The sequence below is a fragment of the Protopterus annectens genome, chromosome 2.part1 (assembly GCF_019279795.1).
Source record: "Protopterus annectens isolate FY-2018-M chromosome 2.part1, PAN1.0, whole genome shotgun sequence".
NCBI lineage: Eukaryota > Metazoa > Chordata > Ceratodontiformes > Protopteridae > Protopterus > Protopterus annectens.
Window position 1 is genome coordinate 814203536 of NC_056729.1, and position 19021 is coordinate 814222556.

Below are 19021 nucleotides of genomic sequence, written 5' to 3' on the forward strand. Positions count from 1 at the left end.
GTTTGTATATGTTCTTTGGGTTTTGTAAACTGGGAGGCACATTGGCATAGACCATTTCTGTCTGACTGTGCAGGCTGCTCGGGAACTCTGGGGAATGCCATCGGTAGATGCTAATATCCCTGTAGTGCATGTTATCTTGGCAAATGCATGTGCAGAGCACCAGAGCTGGAGTTGGGTAGTGTTATGTTAGTCTGCTTGTAGTGTGGTCAGTGCTTGGAAGCTCAGTGCAGTTTCTCTACTGTTCAGTTATGTCCATATATTTGTAGGATGTACAGTTGTGTGGCCAATATCTTTGGTTTGGTCCCCATCACTGTTGTGCATTCCTGACACATCAGTGGGATGATGTGAGGATTGGGGTCACTACATAATAAGAAGTACTTGAGTCTCAGATTTGTGATATTTCCATCAATATATGATAGCAGTAGCAGTGTTAGTACAACTTTTTCAGCTTATCTACTCACGTAATTTGGATATGTCTCTATTGTCATTCCTTTGTCCACCACCTTGTCTGGCCTGTTCCAGATTCATTGCACTAAAGGGTTCTGAGCATACGTCTCCACTGCCAGGCTGCTTAAAGAATGTCCAGGTGTTTGGCACATACTTTGGTTTTGTTCCACAGTTTATTTTTATTTGTCTGGGAAATCACTGTCATGATCCAGTGATTTGTGTCAGTGAATAATGACGTACATGTCAGTTCCCATCCTTATATCCTTCTGAAGGTTCTGCTGATACACACTCTATTGCTGTATAACCGTTGAGTTATGACAGCAATATTTTGATTATGTCCCTCTACGTGGCCCATTTCCCACCCTTTGTACAGCCTTTGTACATTAGTCCTGCACTAAGAGGTTGATAGGTCAAGTTCCGAGGTTTGGCTGCATTGCATGTCATATAACTACACACACAAACACGCACACACATATTGATATATATATATATATATATATATATATATATATATATATATATATATATAATATGTATAGTATATATCTACATTTCCATATATATATTTCACCACACACACACACACACACACACACATATATATATATTTCCTTTAGATATATCTATACTGATATATATATATATATATATATATATATATATATATATATATATATATATATATATATACACACACACACACACACATATATATATATATATATATATATATATATATATATGTCTTACTGAAACAGCCATACACAAACTAAGAAGAAAAAAAGCAAGTAACCAACCACAAACTGTATATTGAATTGAGCGCTTTCGTCAGATGTTCGCCCCAAGACTTCTTCAGAATAAAAACAGCTGTAACCAACTTCCATTTAAATAAGCAACCAGTCAAGTCACATGTGTGAACAGTGCTAGAGTATTGGTTAAAAAACAAGAGGCAAAACGTCATAAATTGAATAACAAATACATATAAAGTCTACTCTGAAAACTTTAAAAATCAAAATTGATCAACCCTAATCAAACAATGTTAAAAATCTGTCAACATATGTAGACTAAAAATTGAAAAATATTGTCAACATTATACTATATGTGAAATTCAGACTTTAATTTTAAATAAATTGAAATCAACACTGTTTCATTTAAACCAGATTTGCCTGTTGCATTGCTTCTGAGCTACCAGAGTAGTTCTTTGTATTCAAGAAATAACTCCATTGGCCCATCCCTACTATTTTCAGTGCAAACCTGTTCTAAAACAGCAAATTTAAAATTATGATTTGGGTGATCCGCTGTGTGCTTGGCTAATGCATTGTTGCCATTGCCCTTCCTAATATCATAAATGTTTTGGTAAATATGTTTATTTAATGTATCAATCGTCTTACCAATGTAAAAACATTGACAGTCCTGGCAGATAGCAATATATACAAGGTGCTGACTTTGACAGTTGAACTTTTTATGCAAGTACACTTTACCATATAAACTAATAAAAATGACATTGGTCTCCAAAAATAAAGGGGCATTACATACAATGTCCACATTTACACATATAACCCTCCTTTTTGACAGTGCAATTATGTTCCAAAAGACTCTTTAAACATGTGTCCCTCCTGTATATGATACAAGGTTTGTCATGAAATTTTGATTTACAAGTGTCATCAGTAGTGGGAATTGTCCAATTGTTAAACAAGATGTCTTTTAATGCTGCAAAAAAAGGGTGTTAAAAGTAAGAATCATGGCATCAGTATAGGTAACCCTCTCCCTAGTGTTTAAAGCCGAGGTCCTAATGATGTTGGTCGGACCAGAATCCAAGGCAAAACCCAAAAGTGGAAAAAAGTGACCATTGTTTCTTTTTTCCTTTACTTCATTTAAAATACAGTCAACATAGGTACCGGTGTACCCCCTTCTAGTAAGCATACCCTTAAGCTTGTCAATCTCCTGTAAAAATAGTGTCCAGTCACTAACCATCCTTGCTAGCTATACCCCCTGTCCTTTAACTAAAGGTTTTTTCTGATGGACGTAGTAAAAGCTATCAAAATGAAGCAACGTGTTGGGGTATGTGGGTTTTCTGTACAATGTAGAAACAAATCTATGATTCTGTAAATCCTTACTTATAGTAATGTCCAAAAAGTTGGTAAATTCCCTATTTTGTACTTTAGTGAATCTAAGAAAATCAGTACTTGAGTTTAAGAAACAAAAAACTGCTCAAGCTGTTCTTCATTTCCATCCCAAAAAATGACAGATCATCAAGGTATCTCCCGTAAAATCTGCAGTGCCTAAAAAGTGCATTCTCAAATACTGTGCTCAGTTCCCATTGGGTCAATAAAGTGTTGGCAAATAGGGGGGTACAGGCCGCCCCCATTGCCACTCCTGTTTTCTGTTTAAATAACTGGTTTTCAAAGGTAATGAAGTTATGTAACACTAACTCCATAAGAGTCCTGAACATCAAAATCCTAGGGTGCCCTAAAGAAGTAAAAGAACACAAATATTCGTAAAACAGTCCCATGCCTGCCTGATGAGGTATAACTGTAAAAAGATCTTTGATATCCATACTGATGAATATCAAGTTATCACTATACAGATTACCTTGTATTTTTTTAAGGCAGTCCCAAGAGTCTGGTTGTGTTGGTCCAAAATGTGTTTTAAATTGTGATGAATGAATTTGGCCAAGTTAAATGTTTTTGAAGCCTTCACATCCACAATCGGTCTAAAAGGGGGATTTTCAATACTTTTATGTATCTTGGGAATGCCGAAAATTGTGGGAATTCGTGGATATTTTTGTGTAAGAAAGTTGTGCTCACTCAGTGAAATTTGTTCATTTAAAAGCAGATCATTTAAACAAATGTTTATGTTTCTGTAGCAGATGTTGAGTTCATTTGTTGAAATCTCATCAAAAGAATTAGTGAACAAATGTTGTAGCATTGTTTCAGCATACCTAGCCTGATTCATAATGACCAGTCCCCCACCCTTATCCAGTTTCATAACTCTGCTAGAAGTACTCACTCTGATGGTTTTTAACAAATCAGTTTCAGTATCTGTCAAATTGTGCATAACTACATTGTTTTTACCATGATGTAGTTTACGGATTTGTTCCATACAAAGATTTTCATATACATGCAGAGTTGGATGTAAGGGGGGTTGAAAGTGCTGTTTTTTCTACATTCTCCTATATTCCTATAGGAAGGATGTCCGTCGTTGTTGAAATACATTTTGAAATTAAGTTTCCTTATGAACAAGTTAAGTTCCAATAAGGAAATATCTGCCCTGGGTGTACTAGTAGGGACAAAGTTAAGTCCCTTTTGAAAAAGGTTAACCCATGGTGCATCAACTTCCAATTCACTATAGTTGTAAATCTTAAAATCACCAGTCTCATTGGTAATGATCTCACATGTTGTAATTATGTCGTCCCCTACGAATTACTCGGCATTCCACTCCCCTCCCCCTGTATGTTCTCCCTCCATTGTAGTTGTTCTGAAAGTTGCCATTCCCGGCTCTCTCTTGATAATCCTGTTGTTGCCAGTTCTGGAGATGCTCTGATCTCCTCAAAGGTGCCTCTAAAGGGATAACTTGCTCATTCATATCACTCAAATTGTCATCAATCATGTTAGGGTCCCCTAAAGGGTGGGTAGTCCCCTCCATTACTTCAAAACATATGCTGTTGTTCTTAGATAAGGAATAAGCCCTTTCCTGCTCATATTCTAACCTGTCCCTTTCCAATTTTTTACCTTTTTTATTTTTAAGTACAACCATAGCTTTGTCAGTGTTCACTAACACAGCATTGTATTCATTAACTTTAGTCTGGAACAACAAATCGTTGTGTAAACCTTCATTAATGGCATATATTTTAATTTTTAAATCATTAATTTTCTTGTTATTGTCTCTAATAAGAACATCAAGTAACTCGCAACCATGTTTGTTAAACAAAGTAAGCAGTTCCTTATACAATTCTGAACTAGCAACAGTACCTGTGGGAAATTTCCAAGTTCTAAGTCCCTTTGGCATCCGGAAACCGGCAACAACAGCATTATCAAGAGAGAGCCGGGAACGGCAAGTTTCAGAACAACTACAATGGAGGGAGAACATACAGGGGGAGGTGAAGAGGAATGCCAAACAATTGGTAGGGGAGACATAATTACAACATGTGAGATCATTACCAATGAGACTGGTGATTTTAAGATTTACAACTATAGTGAATTGGAAGCTGATGCATCATGGGCTAACTTTTTTCAAAAGGGACTTAACTTTGTCCCTACTAGTACACCCAGGGTAGATAGTTCCTTATTGGAACTTAAGTTGTTCATAAGGAAACTTAATTTCAAAATGTATTTCAACAATGATGAACATCCTTCCTATAGGAATATAAGAGAATGTAGAAAAAACAGTACTTTCAACCCCCCCTTACATCCAACTCTGCATGTATATGAAAATCTTTGTATGGAACAAATCCGTAAACTACACCATGGTAAAAACAATGTAGTTATGCACAATTTGACAGATACTAAAATTGATTTGTTAAAAACCATCATAGCGAGTGCTTCTATCAGAGTTATGAAACCGAATAAGGGTGGGGGACTGGTCATTATGAATCAGGCTAGGTATGCTGAAACAATGCTAACACATTTGTTCACTGATTCTTATGCTGAGATTTCAACAAATGAACTCAACATCTGCTACAGAAACATAGACATTTGTTTAAATGATCTGCTTTTAAATGAACAAATTTCACTGAGTGAGCACAACTTCCTTACACAAAAACATCCACAAATTCCCACAATTTCCGGCATTCCCAAGATACATAAAAGTATTGAAAATCCCCCTTTTAGAGCGGTTGTGGATGTGAAGGCTTCAAAAACATTTAACTTGGCCAAATTCATTCACCACAATTTAAAACACATTTTGGACCAACACAACCACGTGTTAAAAGACTCTTCTGACTGCCTTTAAAAAAATACAAGGTAATCTGTGTAGTGATAACTTGATATTCATCAGTATGGATATCAAAGATCTTTTTACAGTTATACCTCATCAGGCAGGCATGGGACTGTTTTACGAATATTTGTGTTCTTTTACTTCTTTAGGGCACTCTAGGATTTTGATGTTCAGGACTCTTATGGAGTTAGTGTTACATAACAACTTCATTACCTTTGAAAACCAGTTATTTAAACAAAAAACAGGAGTGGCAATAGGGGCGGCCTGTGCTCCCCTATTTGCCAACACTGTATTGACCCAATGGGAACTGAGCACAGTATTTGAGAATACACTTTTTAGGCACTGCAGATTTTACGAGAGATACCTTGATGATCTGTCATTTTTTGGGATGGAAATGAAGAACAGCTTGAGCATTTTTTTTGTTCCTTAAACTCAAGTACTGATTTTCTTAGATTCACTAAAGTACAAAATAGAGAATTTACCAACTTTTTGGACATTACTATAAGTAAGGATTTACAGAATCATAGATTTATTTCTACATTGTACAGAAAACCCACATACTCCAACACCTTGGTTTATTTTGATGGCTTTCACCCCTTCCATCAGAAAAAATCTTTAGTTAAAGGACAGGGGGTACGGTTAGCAAGGATGGTTAGTGATTGGACACTATTTTTACAGAGATTGACAAGCTTAAGGGTATGCTTACTAGAAGGGGGTATACCGGTACCTTTGTTGATTCTATTTTAAATGAAGTAAAGAAAAAAAGAAACAATGGTCACTTTTTTCCACTTTTGGGTTTTGCCTTGGATTCTGGTCTGACCAACATCATTAGGACCTTGGCTTTAAACACTAGGGAGGGGGTTACCTATACCAATGCCATGATTCTTACTTTTAACACCCTTTTTTACAGCATTAGAGACATCTTCTTTAACAATTGGACAATTCTCACTACTGATGACACTTGTAAATCAAAATTTCAGAACAAACCTTGTATCATATGCAGGAGGGACACATGTTTAAAGAGTCTTTTGGAACTTAACTGCACTGCCAAAAAGGAGGGTTATATGCGTAAATGTGGACATTGTACGCAATGCCCCTTTATTTTGGAGACCAATGTCATTTTTATTAGTGGATACGGTAAAGTGTACTTGCATAAAAAGTTCAACTGTCAAAGTAAGCACCTTGTATATATTGCTATTTGCCAGGACTGTCAATGTTTTTACGTTGGTAAGACTATCAATACATTAAATAAACGTTTTTACCAACATGTTTATGATATTAGGAAGGGCGATGGCAACAATGCATTAGCCAAGCACATAGCGGATCACCCAAATCATAATTTTAAGTTTGCTGTTTTAGAAAAGGTCTGCACTGAAAATAGTAGGGGCGGGCCAATGGAGTTATTTCTTGAATACATAGAACTACTCTGGCAGCTCAGAAGCAATGCTCCAAGCAAACCTGGTTTAAATGAAACAGTGTTGATTTCAAGTTATTTAAAATTAAAGTCTGAATTTCACATATAGTATAATGTTGGCAATATTTTTCAATTTTTAGTCAACATATGTTGACAAACTTTTAACATTGTTTGATTAGGGTTGATCAATTTTGATTTTTAAAGCTTTCAAAATAGGCTTTATATGTATTTGTTATTTAAATTATGACATTTTGCCTCTTGTTTTTTAACCAATGCTCTAGCACTGTTCACACATGTGACTTGACTGGTTGCTTATTTAAACGGAAGTTGGTTACAGCTGTTTTTATTCTGAAGAAGTCTTGGGGCGAACGCCTGACGTAAGCGCTCAATTCAATAAACAGTTTGTGGTTAGCAGACCGATATATATATATATATATATATATATATATATATATATATATATATATATATATATGTGTGTGTCTGTGTGTTCCTTTTTTGATATCTATGTATATGTTTATATAGCTATATATATATATATATATATATATATATATATATGTATATATTCTGTACACATTTGTTTTATATGTTTAGCTCCATATATCTGATGTATATGCTTATTAATATTTATCTGTCACCATACACATCTATATGTGTATATTTATATATACTATACATGACTGATTCCACAGTGTTTGTTCCCTACTATTCTATACCTGTACTGAATGATATATTTGAAAAAACAGTTTTCATTGTTATTTCAGATGGTGTAGTAGTAAATTGCTCTGTGTATGATGTATAGGTTCCTGGGTCCAAGATTTGGTAGGGCTGATTGTTTTGTTGTTGGGCAGAACAGTGGCTGATGAAGACAGGGTGAGTAAGGCAGTTTCGAGCAGTTGTAAGTGGGTTTGCTTGGGTTTGGGCAATGGTAAGCGATGCTAACACATGGTTAAATTGGAAACTGTTTAATCTGTTTAAGCATTGGTTAGCATCATGCAAACTCGCTTACTGCTGCTTACTGCAGCTTACTCCTGCTTACCCCTGTGCTAATTTTTTTAAAAGAAAAGAAAAAAGGGATGATAGGAAAGTGGTGAAAAAGGGGGCAAGCAGAGGGAAAAACAATGTGACAAAGAGCTAGGGATGTGCAGGACGGGTGTAGGGAAAGTCCATAGCTGCCCATTTCTGATACAGCAACAGCTGTGCATTTGTACAGAATTTGGAGGTGAATTTGGACACTCAAACCCTTGAGAGAGAGGTGAGGACAACAGCAATGTGTTTTTAAGCCAACTCGACCAGATTACATGTGTCCAGTGAACATGTGTGTGAAATGGACAGCTATGAATGGGGCGACAGTTTTTTTGTGGGAACAGATTGCCCTTTTTTTTTGTTTTATATGCTGAGAGTGGGATGTTGGGGAAAGATAGCAGGTATATTTTGGGAAGTAGGTAGGGTAGGAAGACAGACAAGATAGACAAGACAACAGACAGGGGTGGTATATGACACGTGGGGGGTAAGCACCTTGGACGGGAAGGCTTTTTGGGAATCAGATGCTGATGAGCCCCCAAATGGATACAGTGGGACTGAGGTCCCCTCCCATGGGCAGTCACCACTGCACCTTCACGGCCCCAAAGGTGGTTCTGCTGGGGGCTGAGCAGGAGGGGTATGCATTCCCTCAAGATGCACCCCACTGCCCTCAAGCTGGTGTAGCAAATCTCCAAACCTCTTTCCAAGCTCGCTACACACCAGTCCCAGTCTTCTGTCCATGCCTGCTCCTGGGGGGGGGGACAGACCCCATCCCCCTATCCTTGAGGTGATTCCACCTGAAGGTGTAGCAGGACCAGAAGACGAGGAAGTCCCAGGTCGGGTCCCAGTCATGCTGGAGCCCGGTGCCACATCCATTTGAGGCAAAACTGGTTGGCCCACTGGGATTAGCCTTCCCAGACATGGTATGGTGTTGCAGTTTTATAACATATGTTGGTTAGTCATGATAAACTCATTCCAGGATTAGTTATAACAACATGCATAGGTATTCCCATTAACCCAAAACCACAGATTTGGAACAGTTGCATAGCAAACAGAACACATGCGTATATGGAACCACAGTGGGCATTATAACAGCATGCAGGTTTCATTGATAGCAACAGGCCACCAATGATAGTATTTGAACAGGGAACATTAATAGTCAAATGTTTAAATATTTGTAGAACAATAGGACACATGCCCCAGTAGTAGGTTTGGTGAAAAACATACCCATTGATTTATATCTTAAGATTATTGGTGCAGATAGGGTGGGGGAGTGAAAGAGATTTCAATTAACAACTGTAATAGGCTTTAATTCATAGGTTCATAGGTTGGTACTAGGCTATTGGCCTTAGGACCTATACAAGCCATAACAATTCCCTGGCTATTTCTACCCACACTATTTACTTCCCCTGACCCCTGTCTAGCAAGGCAACTGATGTGATCACCAGGGTGAATTTCCTTTCTCCCATCCAATCGTCAAGGTTCCTTTTGAAGAGGGCTAAAGAGGCACTCTGCTTGGCATGTATGGGCAGTCTATTCCAGAGCCTGGGGAGTCTCTCGGTCAGGAATCTATCCCTCCAGCATGTTTTGTTTATTGTGATGACAAGGTTTAGATCCCTGGAGCATGTGGCTCTGAGGGATTGGGATTTCTTTACATGTAGCATGTCCAACAGCTCTGGGTTTGACATGGCCTTGTATGTTAAGCAGAGATCACCTTTGCATAGACTATATGTGATAGAGTATAGCTGGAGTTTTTTAAGGCGGTCAGTGTAGGGCATCAGCTTTAGGCCTGTGATTCTTTTAGTGAGATATTTCTGTGGCCTTTCCAGTTGTTGCAGATGTCTTGAGAGGTACATACCAAATGAGGCATTGTATTCTATAATGGGTCTAATGAGGGATGAGTACAGTGGGACAATGACCTCCTTTTTACTGGATAAAAAGCCCTTAGTGATGAGGTGTGCCACATAGAAGGATTTCCTGACTGTTGTGGTGATGTGGTTATCGAATGTGAAACCACTGTCCACCTGTGTCCCTAAGTCTCTTATCACACTTTCAGTGTTTAGTGTACTGCCACCTATGTGGTAATTCACGGGTACATGTTTTTTTCCCCAAAGAGGATAACTATACATTTCTTGGCATTGAGCTTGAGCCCATGGCTCTGGCACCAAGCATCTGGTTCTGTAAGGCCCTTTTGTAGAATATCCACATCATTTGGGGATTAAATAATGGCTCCCAGTTTACAGTCATCTACGAACTTTGTTAGCCAGAGTCCCTTAGTGTCGGCCTGTATTACAGAGAAGTAAATTCCAAACAAGAGCAGTCCCAGGACTGATCCCTGAGGTACTCCACTTGTCACTTGTCTGGAGCTGGATTTGGAGTCGGCTACTTTTACAGTGTGGGTTCTGTCAGTAAGCCAGTTGGCAACCCATCGAGTGATGTAGGGATTAATGCCCAGCTTAGTATGTCTATCTATAATTCCAGAGTGGGGGATGGTGTCAAAGGCATTGGTGAGGTCCAGATAGGCTGTGTGGACCGCCTTACCCTTGTCCATGGCTCTGGTGACTGATTCGAAGAAGTCAATCAGGTTCAGGAGACAAGATCGGCCCTTCACGAACCCAAACTGGGTGGGGTCCAGTGTTTGAAGGTGGCCAATGTCTTTGTTTATAAGTTCCATGATAATACATTCCATGGCCTTGCAGATCAGGCTTGCCAGACTGATGAGGCAGTAGTTCCCGGGATCCAAGGTGGATCCTTCCTTGTGGAGTGGGATAACTGTAGCTGTGCACCACTCAGTGGGCACGAAGCCTGAGGTGAGGCTATGATTAAACATGACACTTAGGTGAGGTGCCAGTTCATTTTTTAGTTCATGTAGTACACAGCCCGGGATGTCATCTGGTCCCATGGATGCTGTATTCTTAGCTTTGGAGAGTGTGTTTTTTTTACCTTTGTGGACATTATTGCCAGAATTTGACAATCTTCCGGTATTGAGATGGGCCATTTAGGGGGTGAGAGGGGGGACAAGTTGGCACTGAATTGATCTGCCAGGATATTGGCAATATCCTTGGGATCAGTATATTTAATGCCATTCTGTTGTAGCTCAGAGCAGATCTGCGCATTGCCATTTAGATTCTTGACATATTTGTAGAATGCCTTGCGGTTGTCTTTGGAATCTTTTGCAATTTTATTTTCATAACTAGCATCTTGGTTCTATTTGGGATGGCATGATTCATGCATGAGTGGATGTGCTCGTACAGGGCCTTAGTGTAGGATTCAGCAGTCAAACTTTTGTTTCTCGTCTGCATGGGTGTCATGACGTTTGTCACTTCTGAATTGAGTAGCATGAAGTTGGCTTTCCAATAGTTTTTTATGGAGGTTTCCTTACTGGGGGTGAGGGTGGGGTGTGGATGTTAAGAGTGATTAGCTTATGGTCAGAACTGACTAACAAGGGGGTGACCATAGGTGTGGAGCATTGATTTCCTGTGTTGGTAATGACCAGGTCTAGGATATTGGAGCCCCTGGTGGGACTATGGATTAGTTGATCCAGGGTGTTTGAATTTATGAATTCCAAGAACCGTTGGGCTAAGGTGTTGGTACATGAGTAGTTTTCACAGTTAATGGCAGGGTAGTTGAAATCAACCAGTATTAGAGTGTTTGGTTTTATCTTAATATTTCCCAGTATGTTTAGAAAGGTGTAGTGAGAATCTTGGGCCATGGTGGGGGATCTGTAGCAAGCTACAATTTGGATTGCAGTCTTATCTAGTGTTAGTTGCAACTGGAGAATTTCAGATGCATTGTGTTGGGCAACTAGCCTGGTGGTGTGAATATCCTTGGTGAATATGGACACTCCTCCACCTTTAGTGTTTCAGTACTGGTTTGGTGGCCGAAAAGTGTGGTAAGAGTTGTAGCCTGGCATTGCAGGAGTGCTCTCTGGAGCCTTGAACCAGGTCTCAGTTACTGAACAGATATCGATGTTCTCCATTTTTAGGAATGCCTCGAGAGAGTGCATTTTGAAGTTTAGACTTCTAGCATTGAGTAGCATTACCTTCAAAATTTGCATGTTTGTACCTGTTATGGTGGTGGCTTTGTCCTTTGAACTTTGCCTAAAAAAAGGCACTATAGTGGTGGCAAGAGCCTTAGCCAGTAACCTGAATCCCAGGGGTGACAGGTGTAGACCATCTCTGGCAAAGCACCGCGGTCTGTTGATCATGTCATCCCAGGCAGACAGCTACTGGATCCCCTTTGAATGACACCAGAAGCTTAGCCAATTGTTGAAGTCAGTCATTCTGTCCTTATATTGTGGTATCATTCTGGGTGAAGGCAGGATGCTACTCAGGGCTTGGGTCATACCTGCCTGGGCCACATGATCTGACAGCTCTTCCATGTCTCTTTTCATGTAGTCCAGGGAGGTACATCTCAAGTCATTCACTCCAACATGGACAATGACAGAGTCATATTTGTACTTGTTGTGGAGTGACTTGAGCGCATGCATTATGTGGTGGATCCTGGCACCTCACAGGCAGCTGACTGTAATTTTCTCCTTGTTCAGCCTGGTGAGTGGACATCAGTGTGCCTGACTATAGAATCACCTATGACTAAAGTGTTAGGTACGTTGTCTTGCCTTAGGGGCTGTTGCTGGGTGGCACACTGGTGTTGTGAGTTATGTGACTCTTTGGTTGTGATTGGTGTTTGTTTGCGGTTCAGCTTCGGAGGTCTTTGTTGCTTGGGCAGGTTATAGTTAAGGGCCTCAGTATATGTGGATTTAATGTTGGTATGTGTGGGTGTTGGTGGTGTGGGTTTAGAAGGGCTATGTGTTGCTTGAGGTGTAGTGTGGGTGTTAACCTTCTCCTCTTGACTGTCTAGCACAATCTTGGGTGGAGAGAGTTTTGCTTCCAGTTTGGCTATGTAAGTGCATCTCTCACAGGTTGTAGTTTTGGGTGGTAGGAGGAGAGGGTTGTCTGTGTACATGAAGCAATTACTGCATTGCCCCAGTATGCCCAGATTCACCGGGCAGACAGGAGAAATCACCGGAAGCTGACCCTTGGACATGCCTTGGAATTGCTCACAACTTTAATGATCATTGCTCTAATTATTACTCTCCAGGTATTACCTCACTTTACATCAACCTATGGCCTTGGGTTGGGTAGTGGTATGCTTGTACACAGTGTATAAGTACAATCTTCTTGAAGCTATGCTATACCTTTTCTTACCTGGTAGACCTGTGGAGGAAGTTTCCGTTAACACTACCTGACTGTTTCTCCCATATTCACATAGTCAGGGCTACATATGTGCACTCATAGTGTGTGTGTGCGTGTGTGTGTGTGTGTGTGTGTGTGTGTGTGTGTGTGTGTGTGTGTTTGTGTGCTACTTACATACTCTGCCTTGATTTCTACCAGTCACCCTGGGTGTGGGTGGCAGTGACCTCTAGCTATGACAACATGACACTTGAGGGACATTTCTTGGAGGAGACTACTTGGTGAATGTACTTATCTTGCTGTCGTTTTCAGCCTTGGGGTTGGACAGTGGGTGTTGTACACACTGTATAATTACAGCCTTCTTACAGCTAATTTATACCTTTTCTTACCTGGCACATGTGGAGGAAATTTCTGTTAACACTACCTGACTGTTTCTACACATATTCACATATTCCTAGGGTGAAATTATGCATACAGCTTACTTCCACTCCCGGGATTCAAACCGTGCCTGTTTGTGCAAAAAAGAGAACAAAGTGTTGCATTTCATCAGAATGTGCTAGTGAGAAACTGCTGTCTTTCATTTGACTGTTTTCTGCCTAATACTCTCTTGGTTGTATAATCTGATCTTGTAATTCAGGCAGTCATGCATGGCAGATAGTTCTTATACTGTGTATTCATACTTTGACATAGCACAGTCTGGAAAACACTGGTTAACACAACATTCCTATTCAGGTATCAGATCTTGGTGCATGGAACATTTCATATAGTTAATCTCCTGTTTTACAACTCCACAAACCTTGTCAGATGATACTTGATTATTAAATGCTTTCAGAGTTATAGATGACGTGCAGAAACTGTACACATTTCGATTCATACCACCACATACCAAAGTAAACAGGACCAGTCCGGGATTTTGACTTTTATTGACTGGTGCTAACACTTTTATTGATATATACACTGTATGTCACCATTACATGCTAATGTCTCATTTATTCAGTACAAACCATACCCATTTTTAAATACTGACAGGTGACATTCACCTCTTTTTTATTTATTTGCCCTGAATAATACAAGCTAAATTTGTACTCACCAGCCTTACAATGCAGCCTTAGCAGCCTGCTGGCATTGGCATTCATGTTCTTGGCCCTCTCATCTGCAGCTGTACAGGAGATAGAGAAACATTTATGTATACCTATCCATCACATACACAGGCTGGAGTTTGGAAAACACTTATCAATACTGATACTTACACACAGCTGGGACATTCCTTGCCCTGGCATCTTGGACCCACTCATCCAAGAGCTTTCTCTTCCTATTCTTCAAGTCAGCAAAGTGATGCTGGACTTGCTCATCAGTCCGAGGGTTGACAGTGGCACTGGTGAGATCACATACGAGATGGTCCCTGGCCTCTGCTTTGTATTGGGAGCCCTGATATTGGTCCTGCAGCAGTCTCCCATCATGTTGTTTTACTAGGAGCCCAACAATGACCCTGGACTCCTGATTGTCCCAGAGCTGCACAGAAAGTGCACACCTTCACCAGCACTGGCCAAAGTGCCTGCCGTGATGAGCTACAACTGGTTATGGGCTGTATTCCCACCTGCAAGGTTTAAATAGGGCTGATTTCCCACACTTGCTGTTATTGAACGGTTTTGAATATATTGGGCTAAGTGTTGGGCAAACCCACTTAGCTAAGATAAGCATTGCTTAAAGGGGTAGATGCTATGCACTGCTTACCAGTGCGCAAAACCGCTTAGCTAATTATTGCTAACCACACAAGTTTAAGCAATGCTTACTCAGGCTAAGCATAGCTGAGCACAACTTAGCACTGTTCAACTTTCATTTTATGGACTATCAAGATTTGGGGGTTGATTTCTTCTTAATGACATCTTATGATATGAATGTTTCCCTTCCATAACATCCCCCTATGTGCTTTCATTACATTATATAATTTTGTGGCTATACTGTATTGGACACTAATTTTTATATAGAGGTTCACATCTGTACTACACTGACATCTCACATTTGGACCTGCTACACTACCCCGGTTAACAAATATATATTATTCACTACTGATTTATAAAAAGGATACTTTTACTGCTGTTTTCACATATAAAAATGCATGGACTGCATTGGTGCTTGAACCATGAATGACTGCACACTAGGTGAATGTTCTAATCACTACGCTATTTCACTTTGAGTGTTTAGCTGTATGTTTCCATTTAGCTCCTTCGGATGTTTGAACTCTGCTATATACAGCTGTGCAATGTGCACACCCACTTAGCTATGCTTAAACTTTATTGGGAATGAAAAAAAAAATAAAATAAACATTTTTTTTTTATTTACTGTAGGGGTATGCACATTGCTTTCTGCATGTTAGGGCAGGACATCTGGATGACTGCATCATACATGGCAGAATTGGTTTAAATGTTCCTCTCAAGAAAATGCTTACTTATTTGGTATGCCAGCATGTACACTGGCATACCATTCTGTTAGAAGACAGAAGACACATTCTTTCAAATGCGTCTTGGTTGAACTCAAAAGCCTGAAATGGCAAAATATTGAAGCGGCTTTTAAGCGACTTCTTTCCCTGGGAAAGAATTTGCTTGGCCGCTTCATTACTTTGCTGTTTTTGGCACTGTAGTGCGGTGTCAGAGTTGGTATATTTAAGTAGGGGTGATGTGGGGGGCACAGCCCCCACATCAGGGGATGTGAGGGACTAAGCCCCCAATGTAATATAATGTTTAAACTGTTTAATATATATATTTTTTGTTGGCATACATATTTTTTTCCCTAGGAAAAAAATCGCTGTTCTGACAGTTTGAAATTGTAAGCTTTAGCTTACATAGGGTCGATTAATCACTGTTCACTTTTTTAAGCATTTGGTGATCTAATATAGACCCTTCTGGACATTATGTGTGCTGGACGATTGTGGAGGGCTGTGCTTTTGTGTGCTTTGTCCATGGACACTGTTACTTGCTTTGGAATTGCCATACTCATTGCTCACAGAGTACACATGCACAGATTGCATCTGTGTGGAGAATACAGCAGCACATCCTCATTAATGTGTAAGGCACATTGCTGTTTTACATGGTCATGATCCGCTCTATTCCTGTACGGAGTTTCATGAATCCTGGAGTATATTTTTCACTTTTTTCCTTAATTAATAAACCATGTTTATGCACTGCTTGGTAGGGAGCAACTGTCCTTTAAATTGGAAAACAAAATGAAAAAGTACTTATTGTGAATAATAGCAAAGTGATCTCTAAAGAGGATTTAAACAATGCTTCATTGACCCTATTTCTCTTGATTCACCTCAGTTACACCTTGAGCCACAGAGAAAGTTACCTAACAGGAGACTTTTCTTTAGTAATTATTATCCAGAGTGATGCTCGCTATGCAAATGCTGCCAGGCATGTTTGAGCTACCTAAGGCAGCCTAAATAAACTTTTTTACTTTTTTTCCTCATGTAGTGCACCATGCTTGTGTACTGCCAGGTGAAAAGCAAATGTGGGTTAAAATGGAGGTAAATAAAAAAAATATATTATAAATTACAATGTTTCATGTGCCTTATTTCTCTCAATTCTCTTCAATTGCACATTGTAGCACAGAATATGACATCTGTCAGATGTTGGCAGCTGTGCAGTGCTGTCTGGCTTGTTTACACCACTGAGGACAGTGTAAAATACATTTTCTCCTTTTTCTTAAGTCTTAAAAGTTATTTATATTCTGCCACGAGAAGTGCAAATGATACCAAAAATATAAAAAAGTGTAGATAAAATAATTCACATGTACATGTGGGACCAAATGGGTTATGTTGCAACATGGAGCTGAATGGGTTTGAAACCTAAACAAGTGGTTTGAAAGCAATAATTTCACCATACTTCCCAGACTTGCCACAGACAAAGACATAAATTAGCAAGATGATAAAAAGTTTAGAGTAATGATGCGACGTTATAACAAGTCACACTGAAAGTGCAACATAAACAATGAAAGTTGTCCTTTCACATTTGACTGTGAATGTCTGGATGACTGGGATAATGCCAACAGTTAGCATAGGCATGTACGCACACAGTATTGAACAAAGACTTCAATCACAGAAGTGAGTCCATTTTTCTGTTTGGTGCATCCTTTGATTATCTCTCCTTTCACAATAGCATCTCTATCTGTGTTTTCTTGCCATATGTTATTTTTAACAATGTTTATTGATCTCCCCTTAATATAAACAATCTTTTTTACTATGGGACAGTAACTGTGGTAATTTAAGTCAGCATTTAAATGTTAGCACTGTCATTCCCCTATATCAGTCAATGCACTTACATGCTTTAGCTTTTTTAATTATTTATTTATGTATTTAATTTTATTTTACATTAGTTGACAGGGCTAGTCTAACTGGATATATGTCCATTTTCAGTAGAGGCCCGGGGAGATAAGCTCCAAGACAGAAACATGAAAAATCAACAAAAAAATGACTAAATAGCAACATTCATTATATGTTGTTGTTGTGTCTTTCGGCTTATCCCGGTTAGGGGTCACCACAGTGGAACTCCGGTCCGCTAATGTTTGGTAGTGGATTTTTACGTCCCAAGTTACCAGCTCTGATGCACAACCTTCAACGAAGGCACGCCCATTCACGTATGCCTCCACACAGAAGACGCTCTAGCTGAGAATCGAATGGGACAACATCTTGCTGTGAGGTGACAAATTATATATTCCAGGTTGAAACAGAAAATTCAGCGAGGACAAAAAAAAATCCTTATAGTGCAAGAATGCATATACAATACAACATGCAGGTATAATACATAAAAAGAAGAAATAAAATCAAAGAAGAAGACAGGTTAATTGTATTAAAATAAAGAAATTCCTCAGTAGAAAGTATTAACAGAGGTTGGACACAGTGTAGTTTTAGAGGGAGTATGTATTTATAGTCAAAAAGGAATATATAACAGTTCATGAGTAGTATGGGATAGGCAGAGCTAAGTTTAAACAGATAGATAGATGCCTAGTCAGGTTTAGTACAGGGGCATAACCAGTGTGTTCTAAGGAAATGTTTCAGTCTGTTTTTGAAGAGTGATAAAGAGGGAAGAGAGGAAAGGTCACTGAGGAGAAGATTCCAGGTTTTTCCGACAGCATTGGAAAAGAGAGAATCCCCAGCCTTGTTGTTAGGTTTAGAGGTGTGTACAAGAAGTTTGTGTGAAGAACATAAGGACTTCAGATTTGTATATGGGGTGATGAGGGTAGATAGAATAGGAGTACTGGAAGGTTTATAAAGAGTTGTATGGGCAATGGTTAGTTGATGGAATTTAATCAGGTTTTGTAGTTCCAGCCATCCAAGCTGCTTTATATTTATGCAATGGTGGGTTCTGAAAGGGTTGCCTGTTGCAAATCTGGCAATGTTATTGTAGGACATTTCCAATTTGCTGAGGTTATTTTTAGATAGCTTAGTAAAAATGGGTGAGGCATAGAGGAGTGTAGAGATTAGATGAGTGTGAGCTATAATTGTTCTGGCTGTGGGGGAAAGGAAGGGTTTAATCCTATACAGAGAGCCAATTTTTTGTTGACAGTTTTTATAGTATTGTTGATATGGATGTCAAAGTTCAGATTGTTATCAATGGTGATACCCAGTAGTTTGGTGGTTGGGTCTGGTGATATAATGGTACAATTGGTGGATGTAACTGAGAAATCAAAAGGAGAGGACTTGTAAGTAGGATTGAAGAGGAGTAGTTTATTTTTGGGGGTTCAAAAGAAGGCAACGCTGTGTTAACCATTGTTCAACTGTGTTAAATACCTTCTGGGTAAGAGAGTGAAGTTCAGATGTGGATTTGGCTGAGCATATAAGTGTGGAGTCATCAGCATATTGTATGCATGTGGCTTGGGGGATGGCTAGATGAAGGTCATTAATAAATATGGAGAAGAGGAGAGGTCCTAGTATGGACCCTTGAGGGACACCTAGGGTAACCGGTTGGAGGGTAGATAGAGTCTTATGCCAAATTACTGCCTGTTGTCTTTT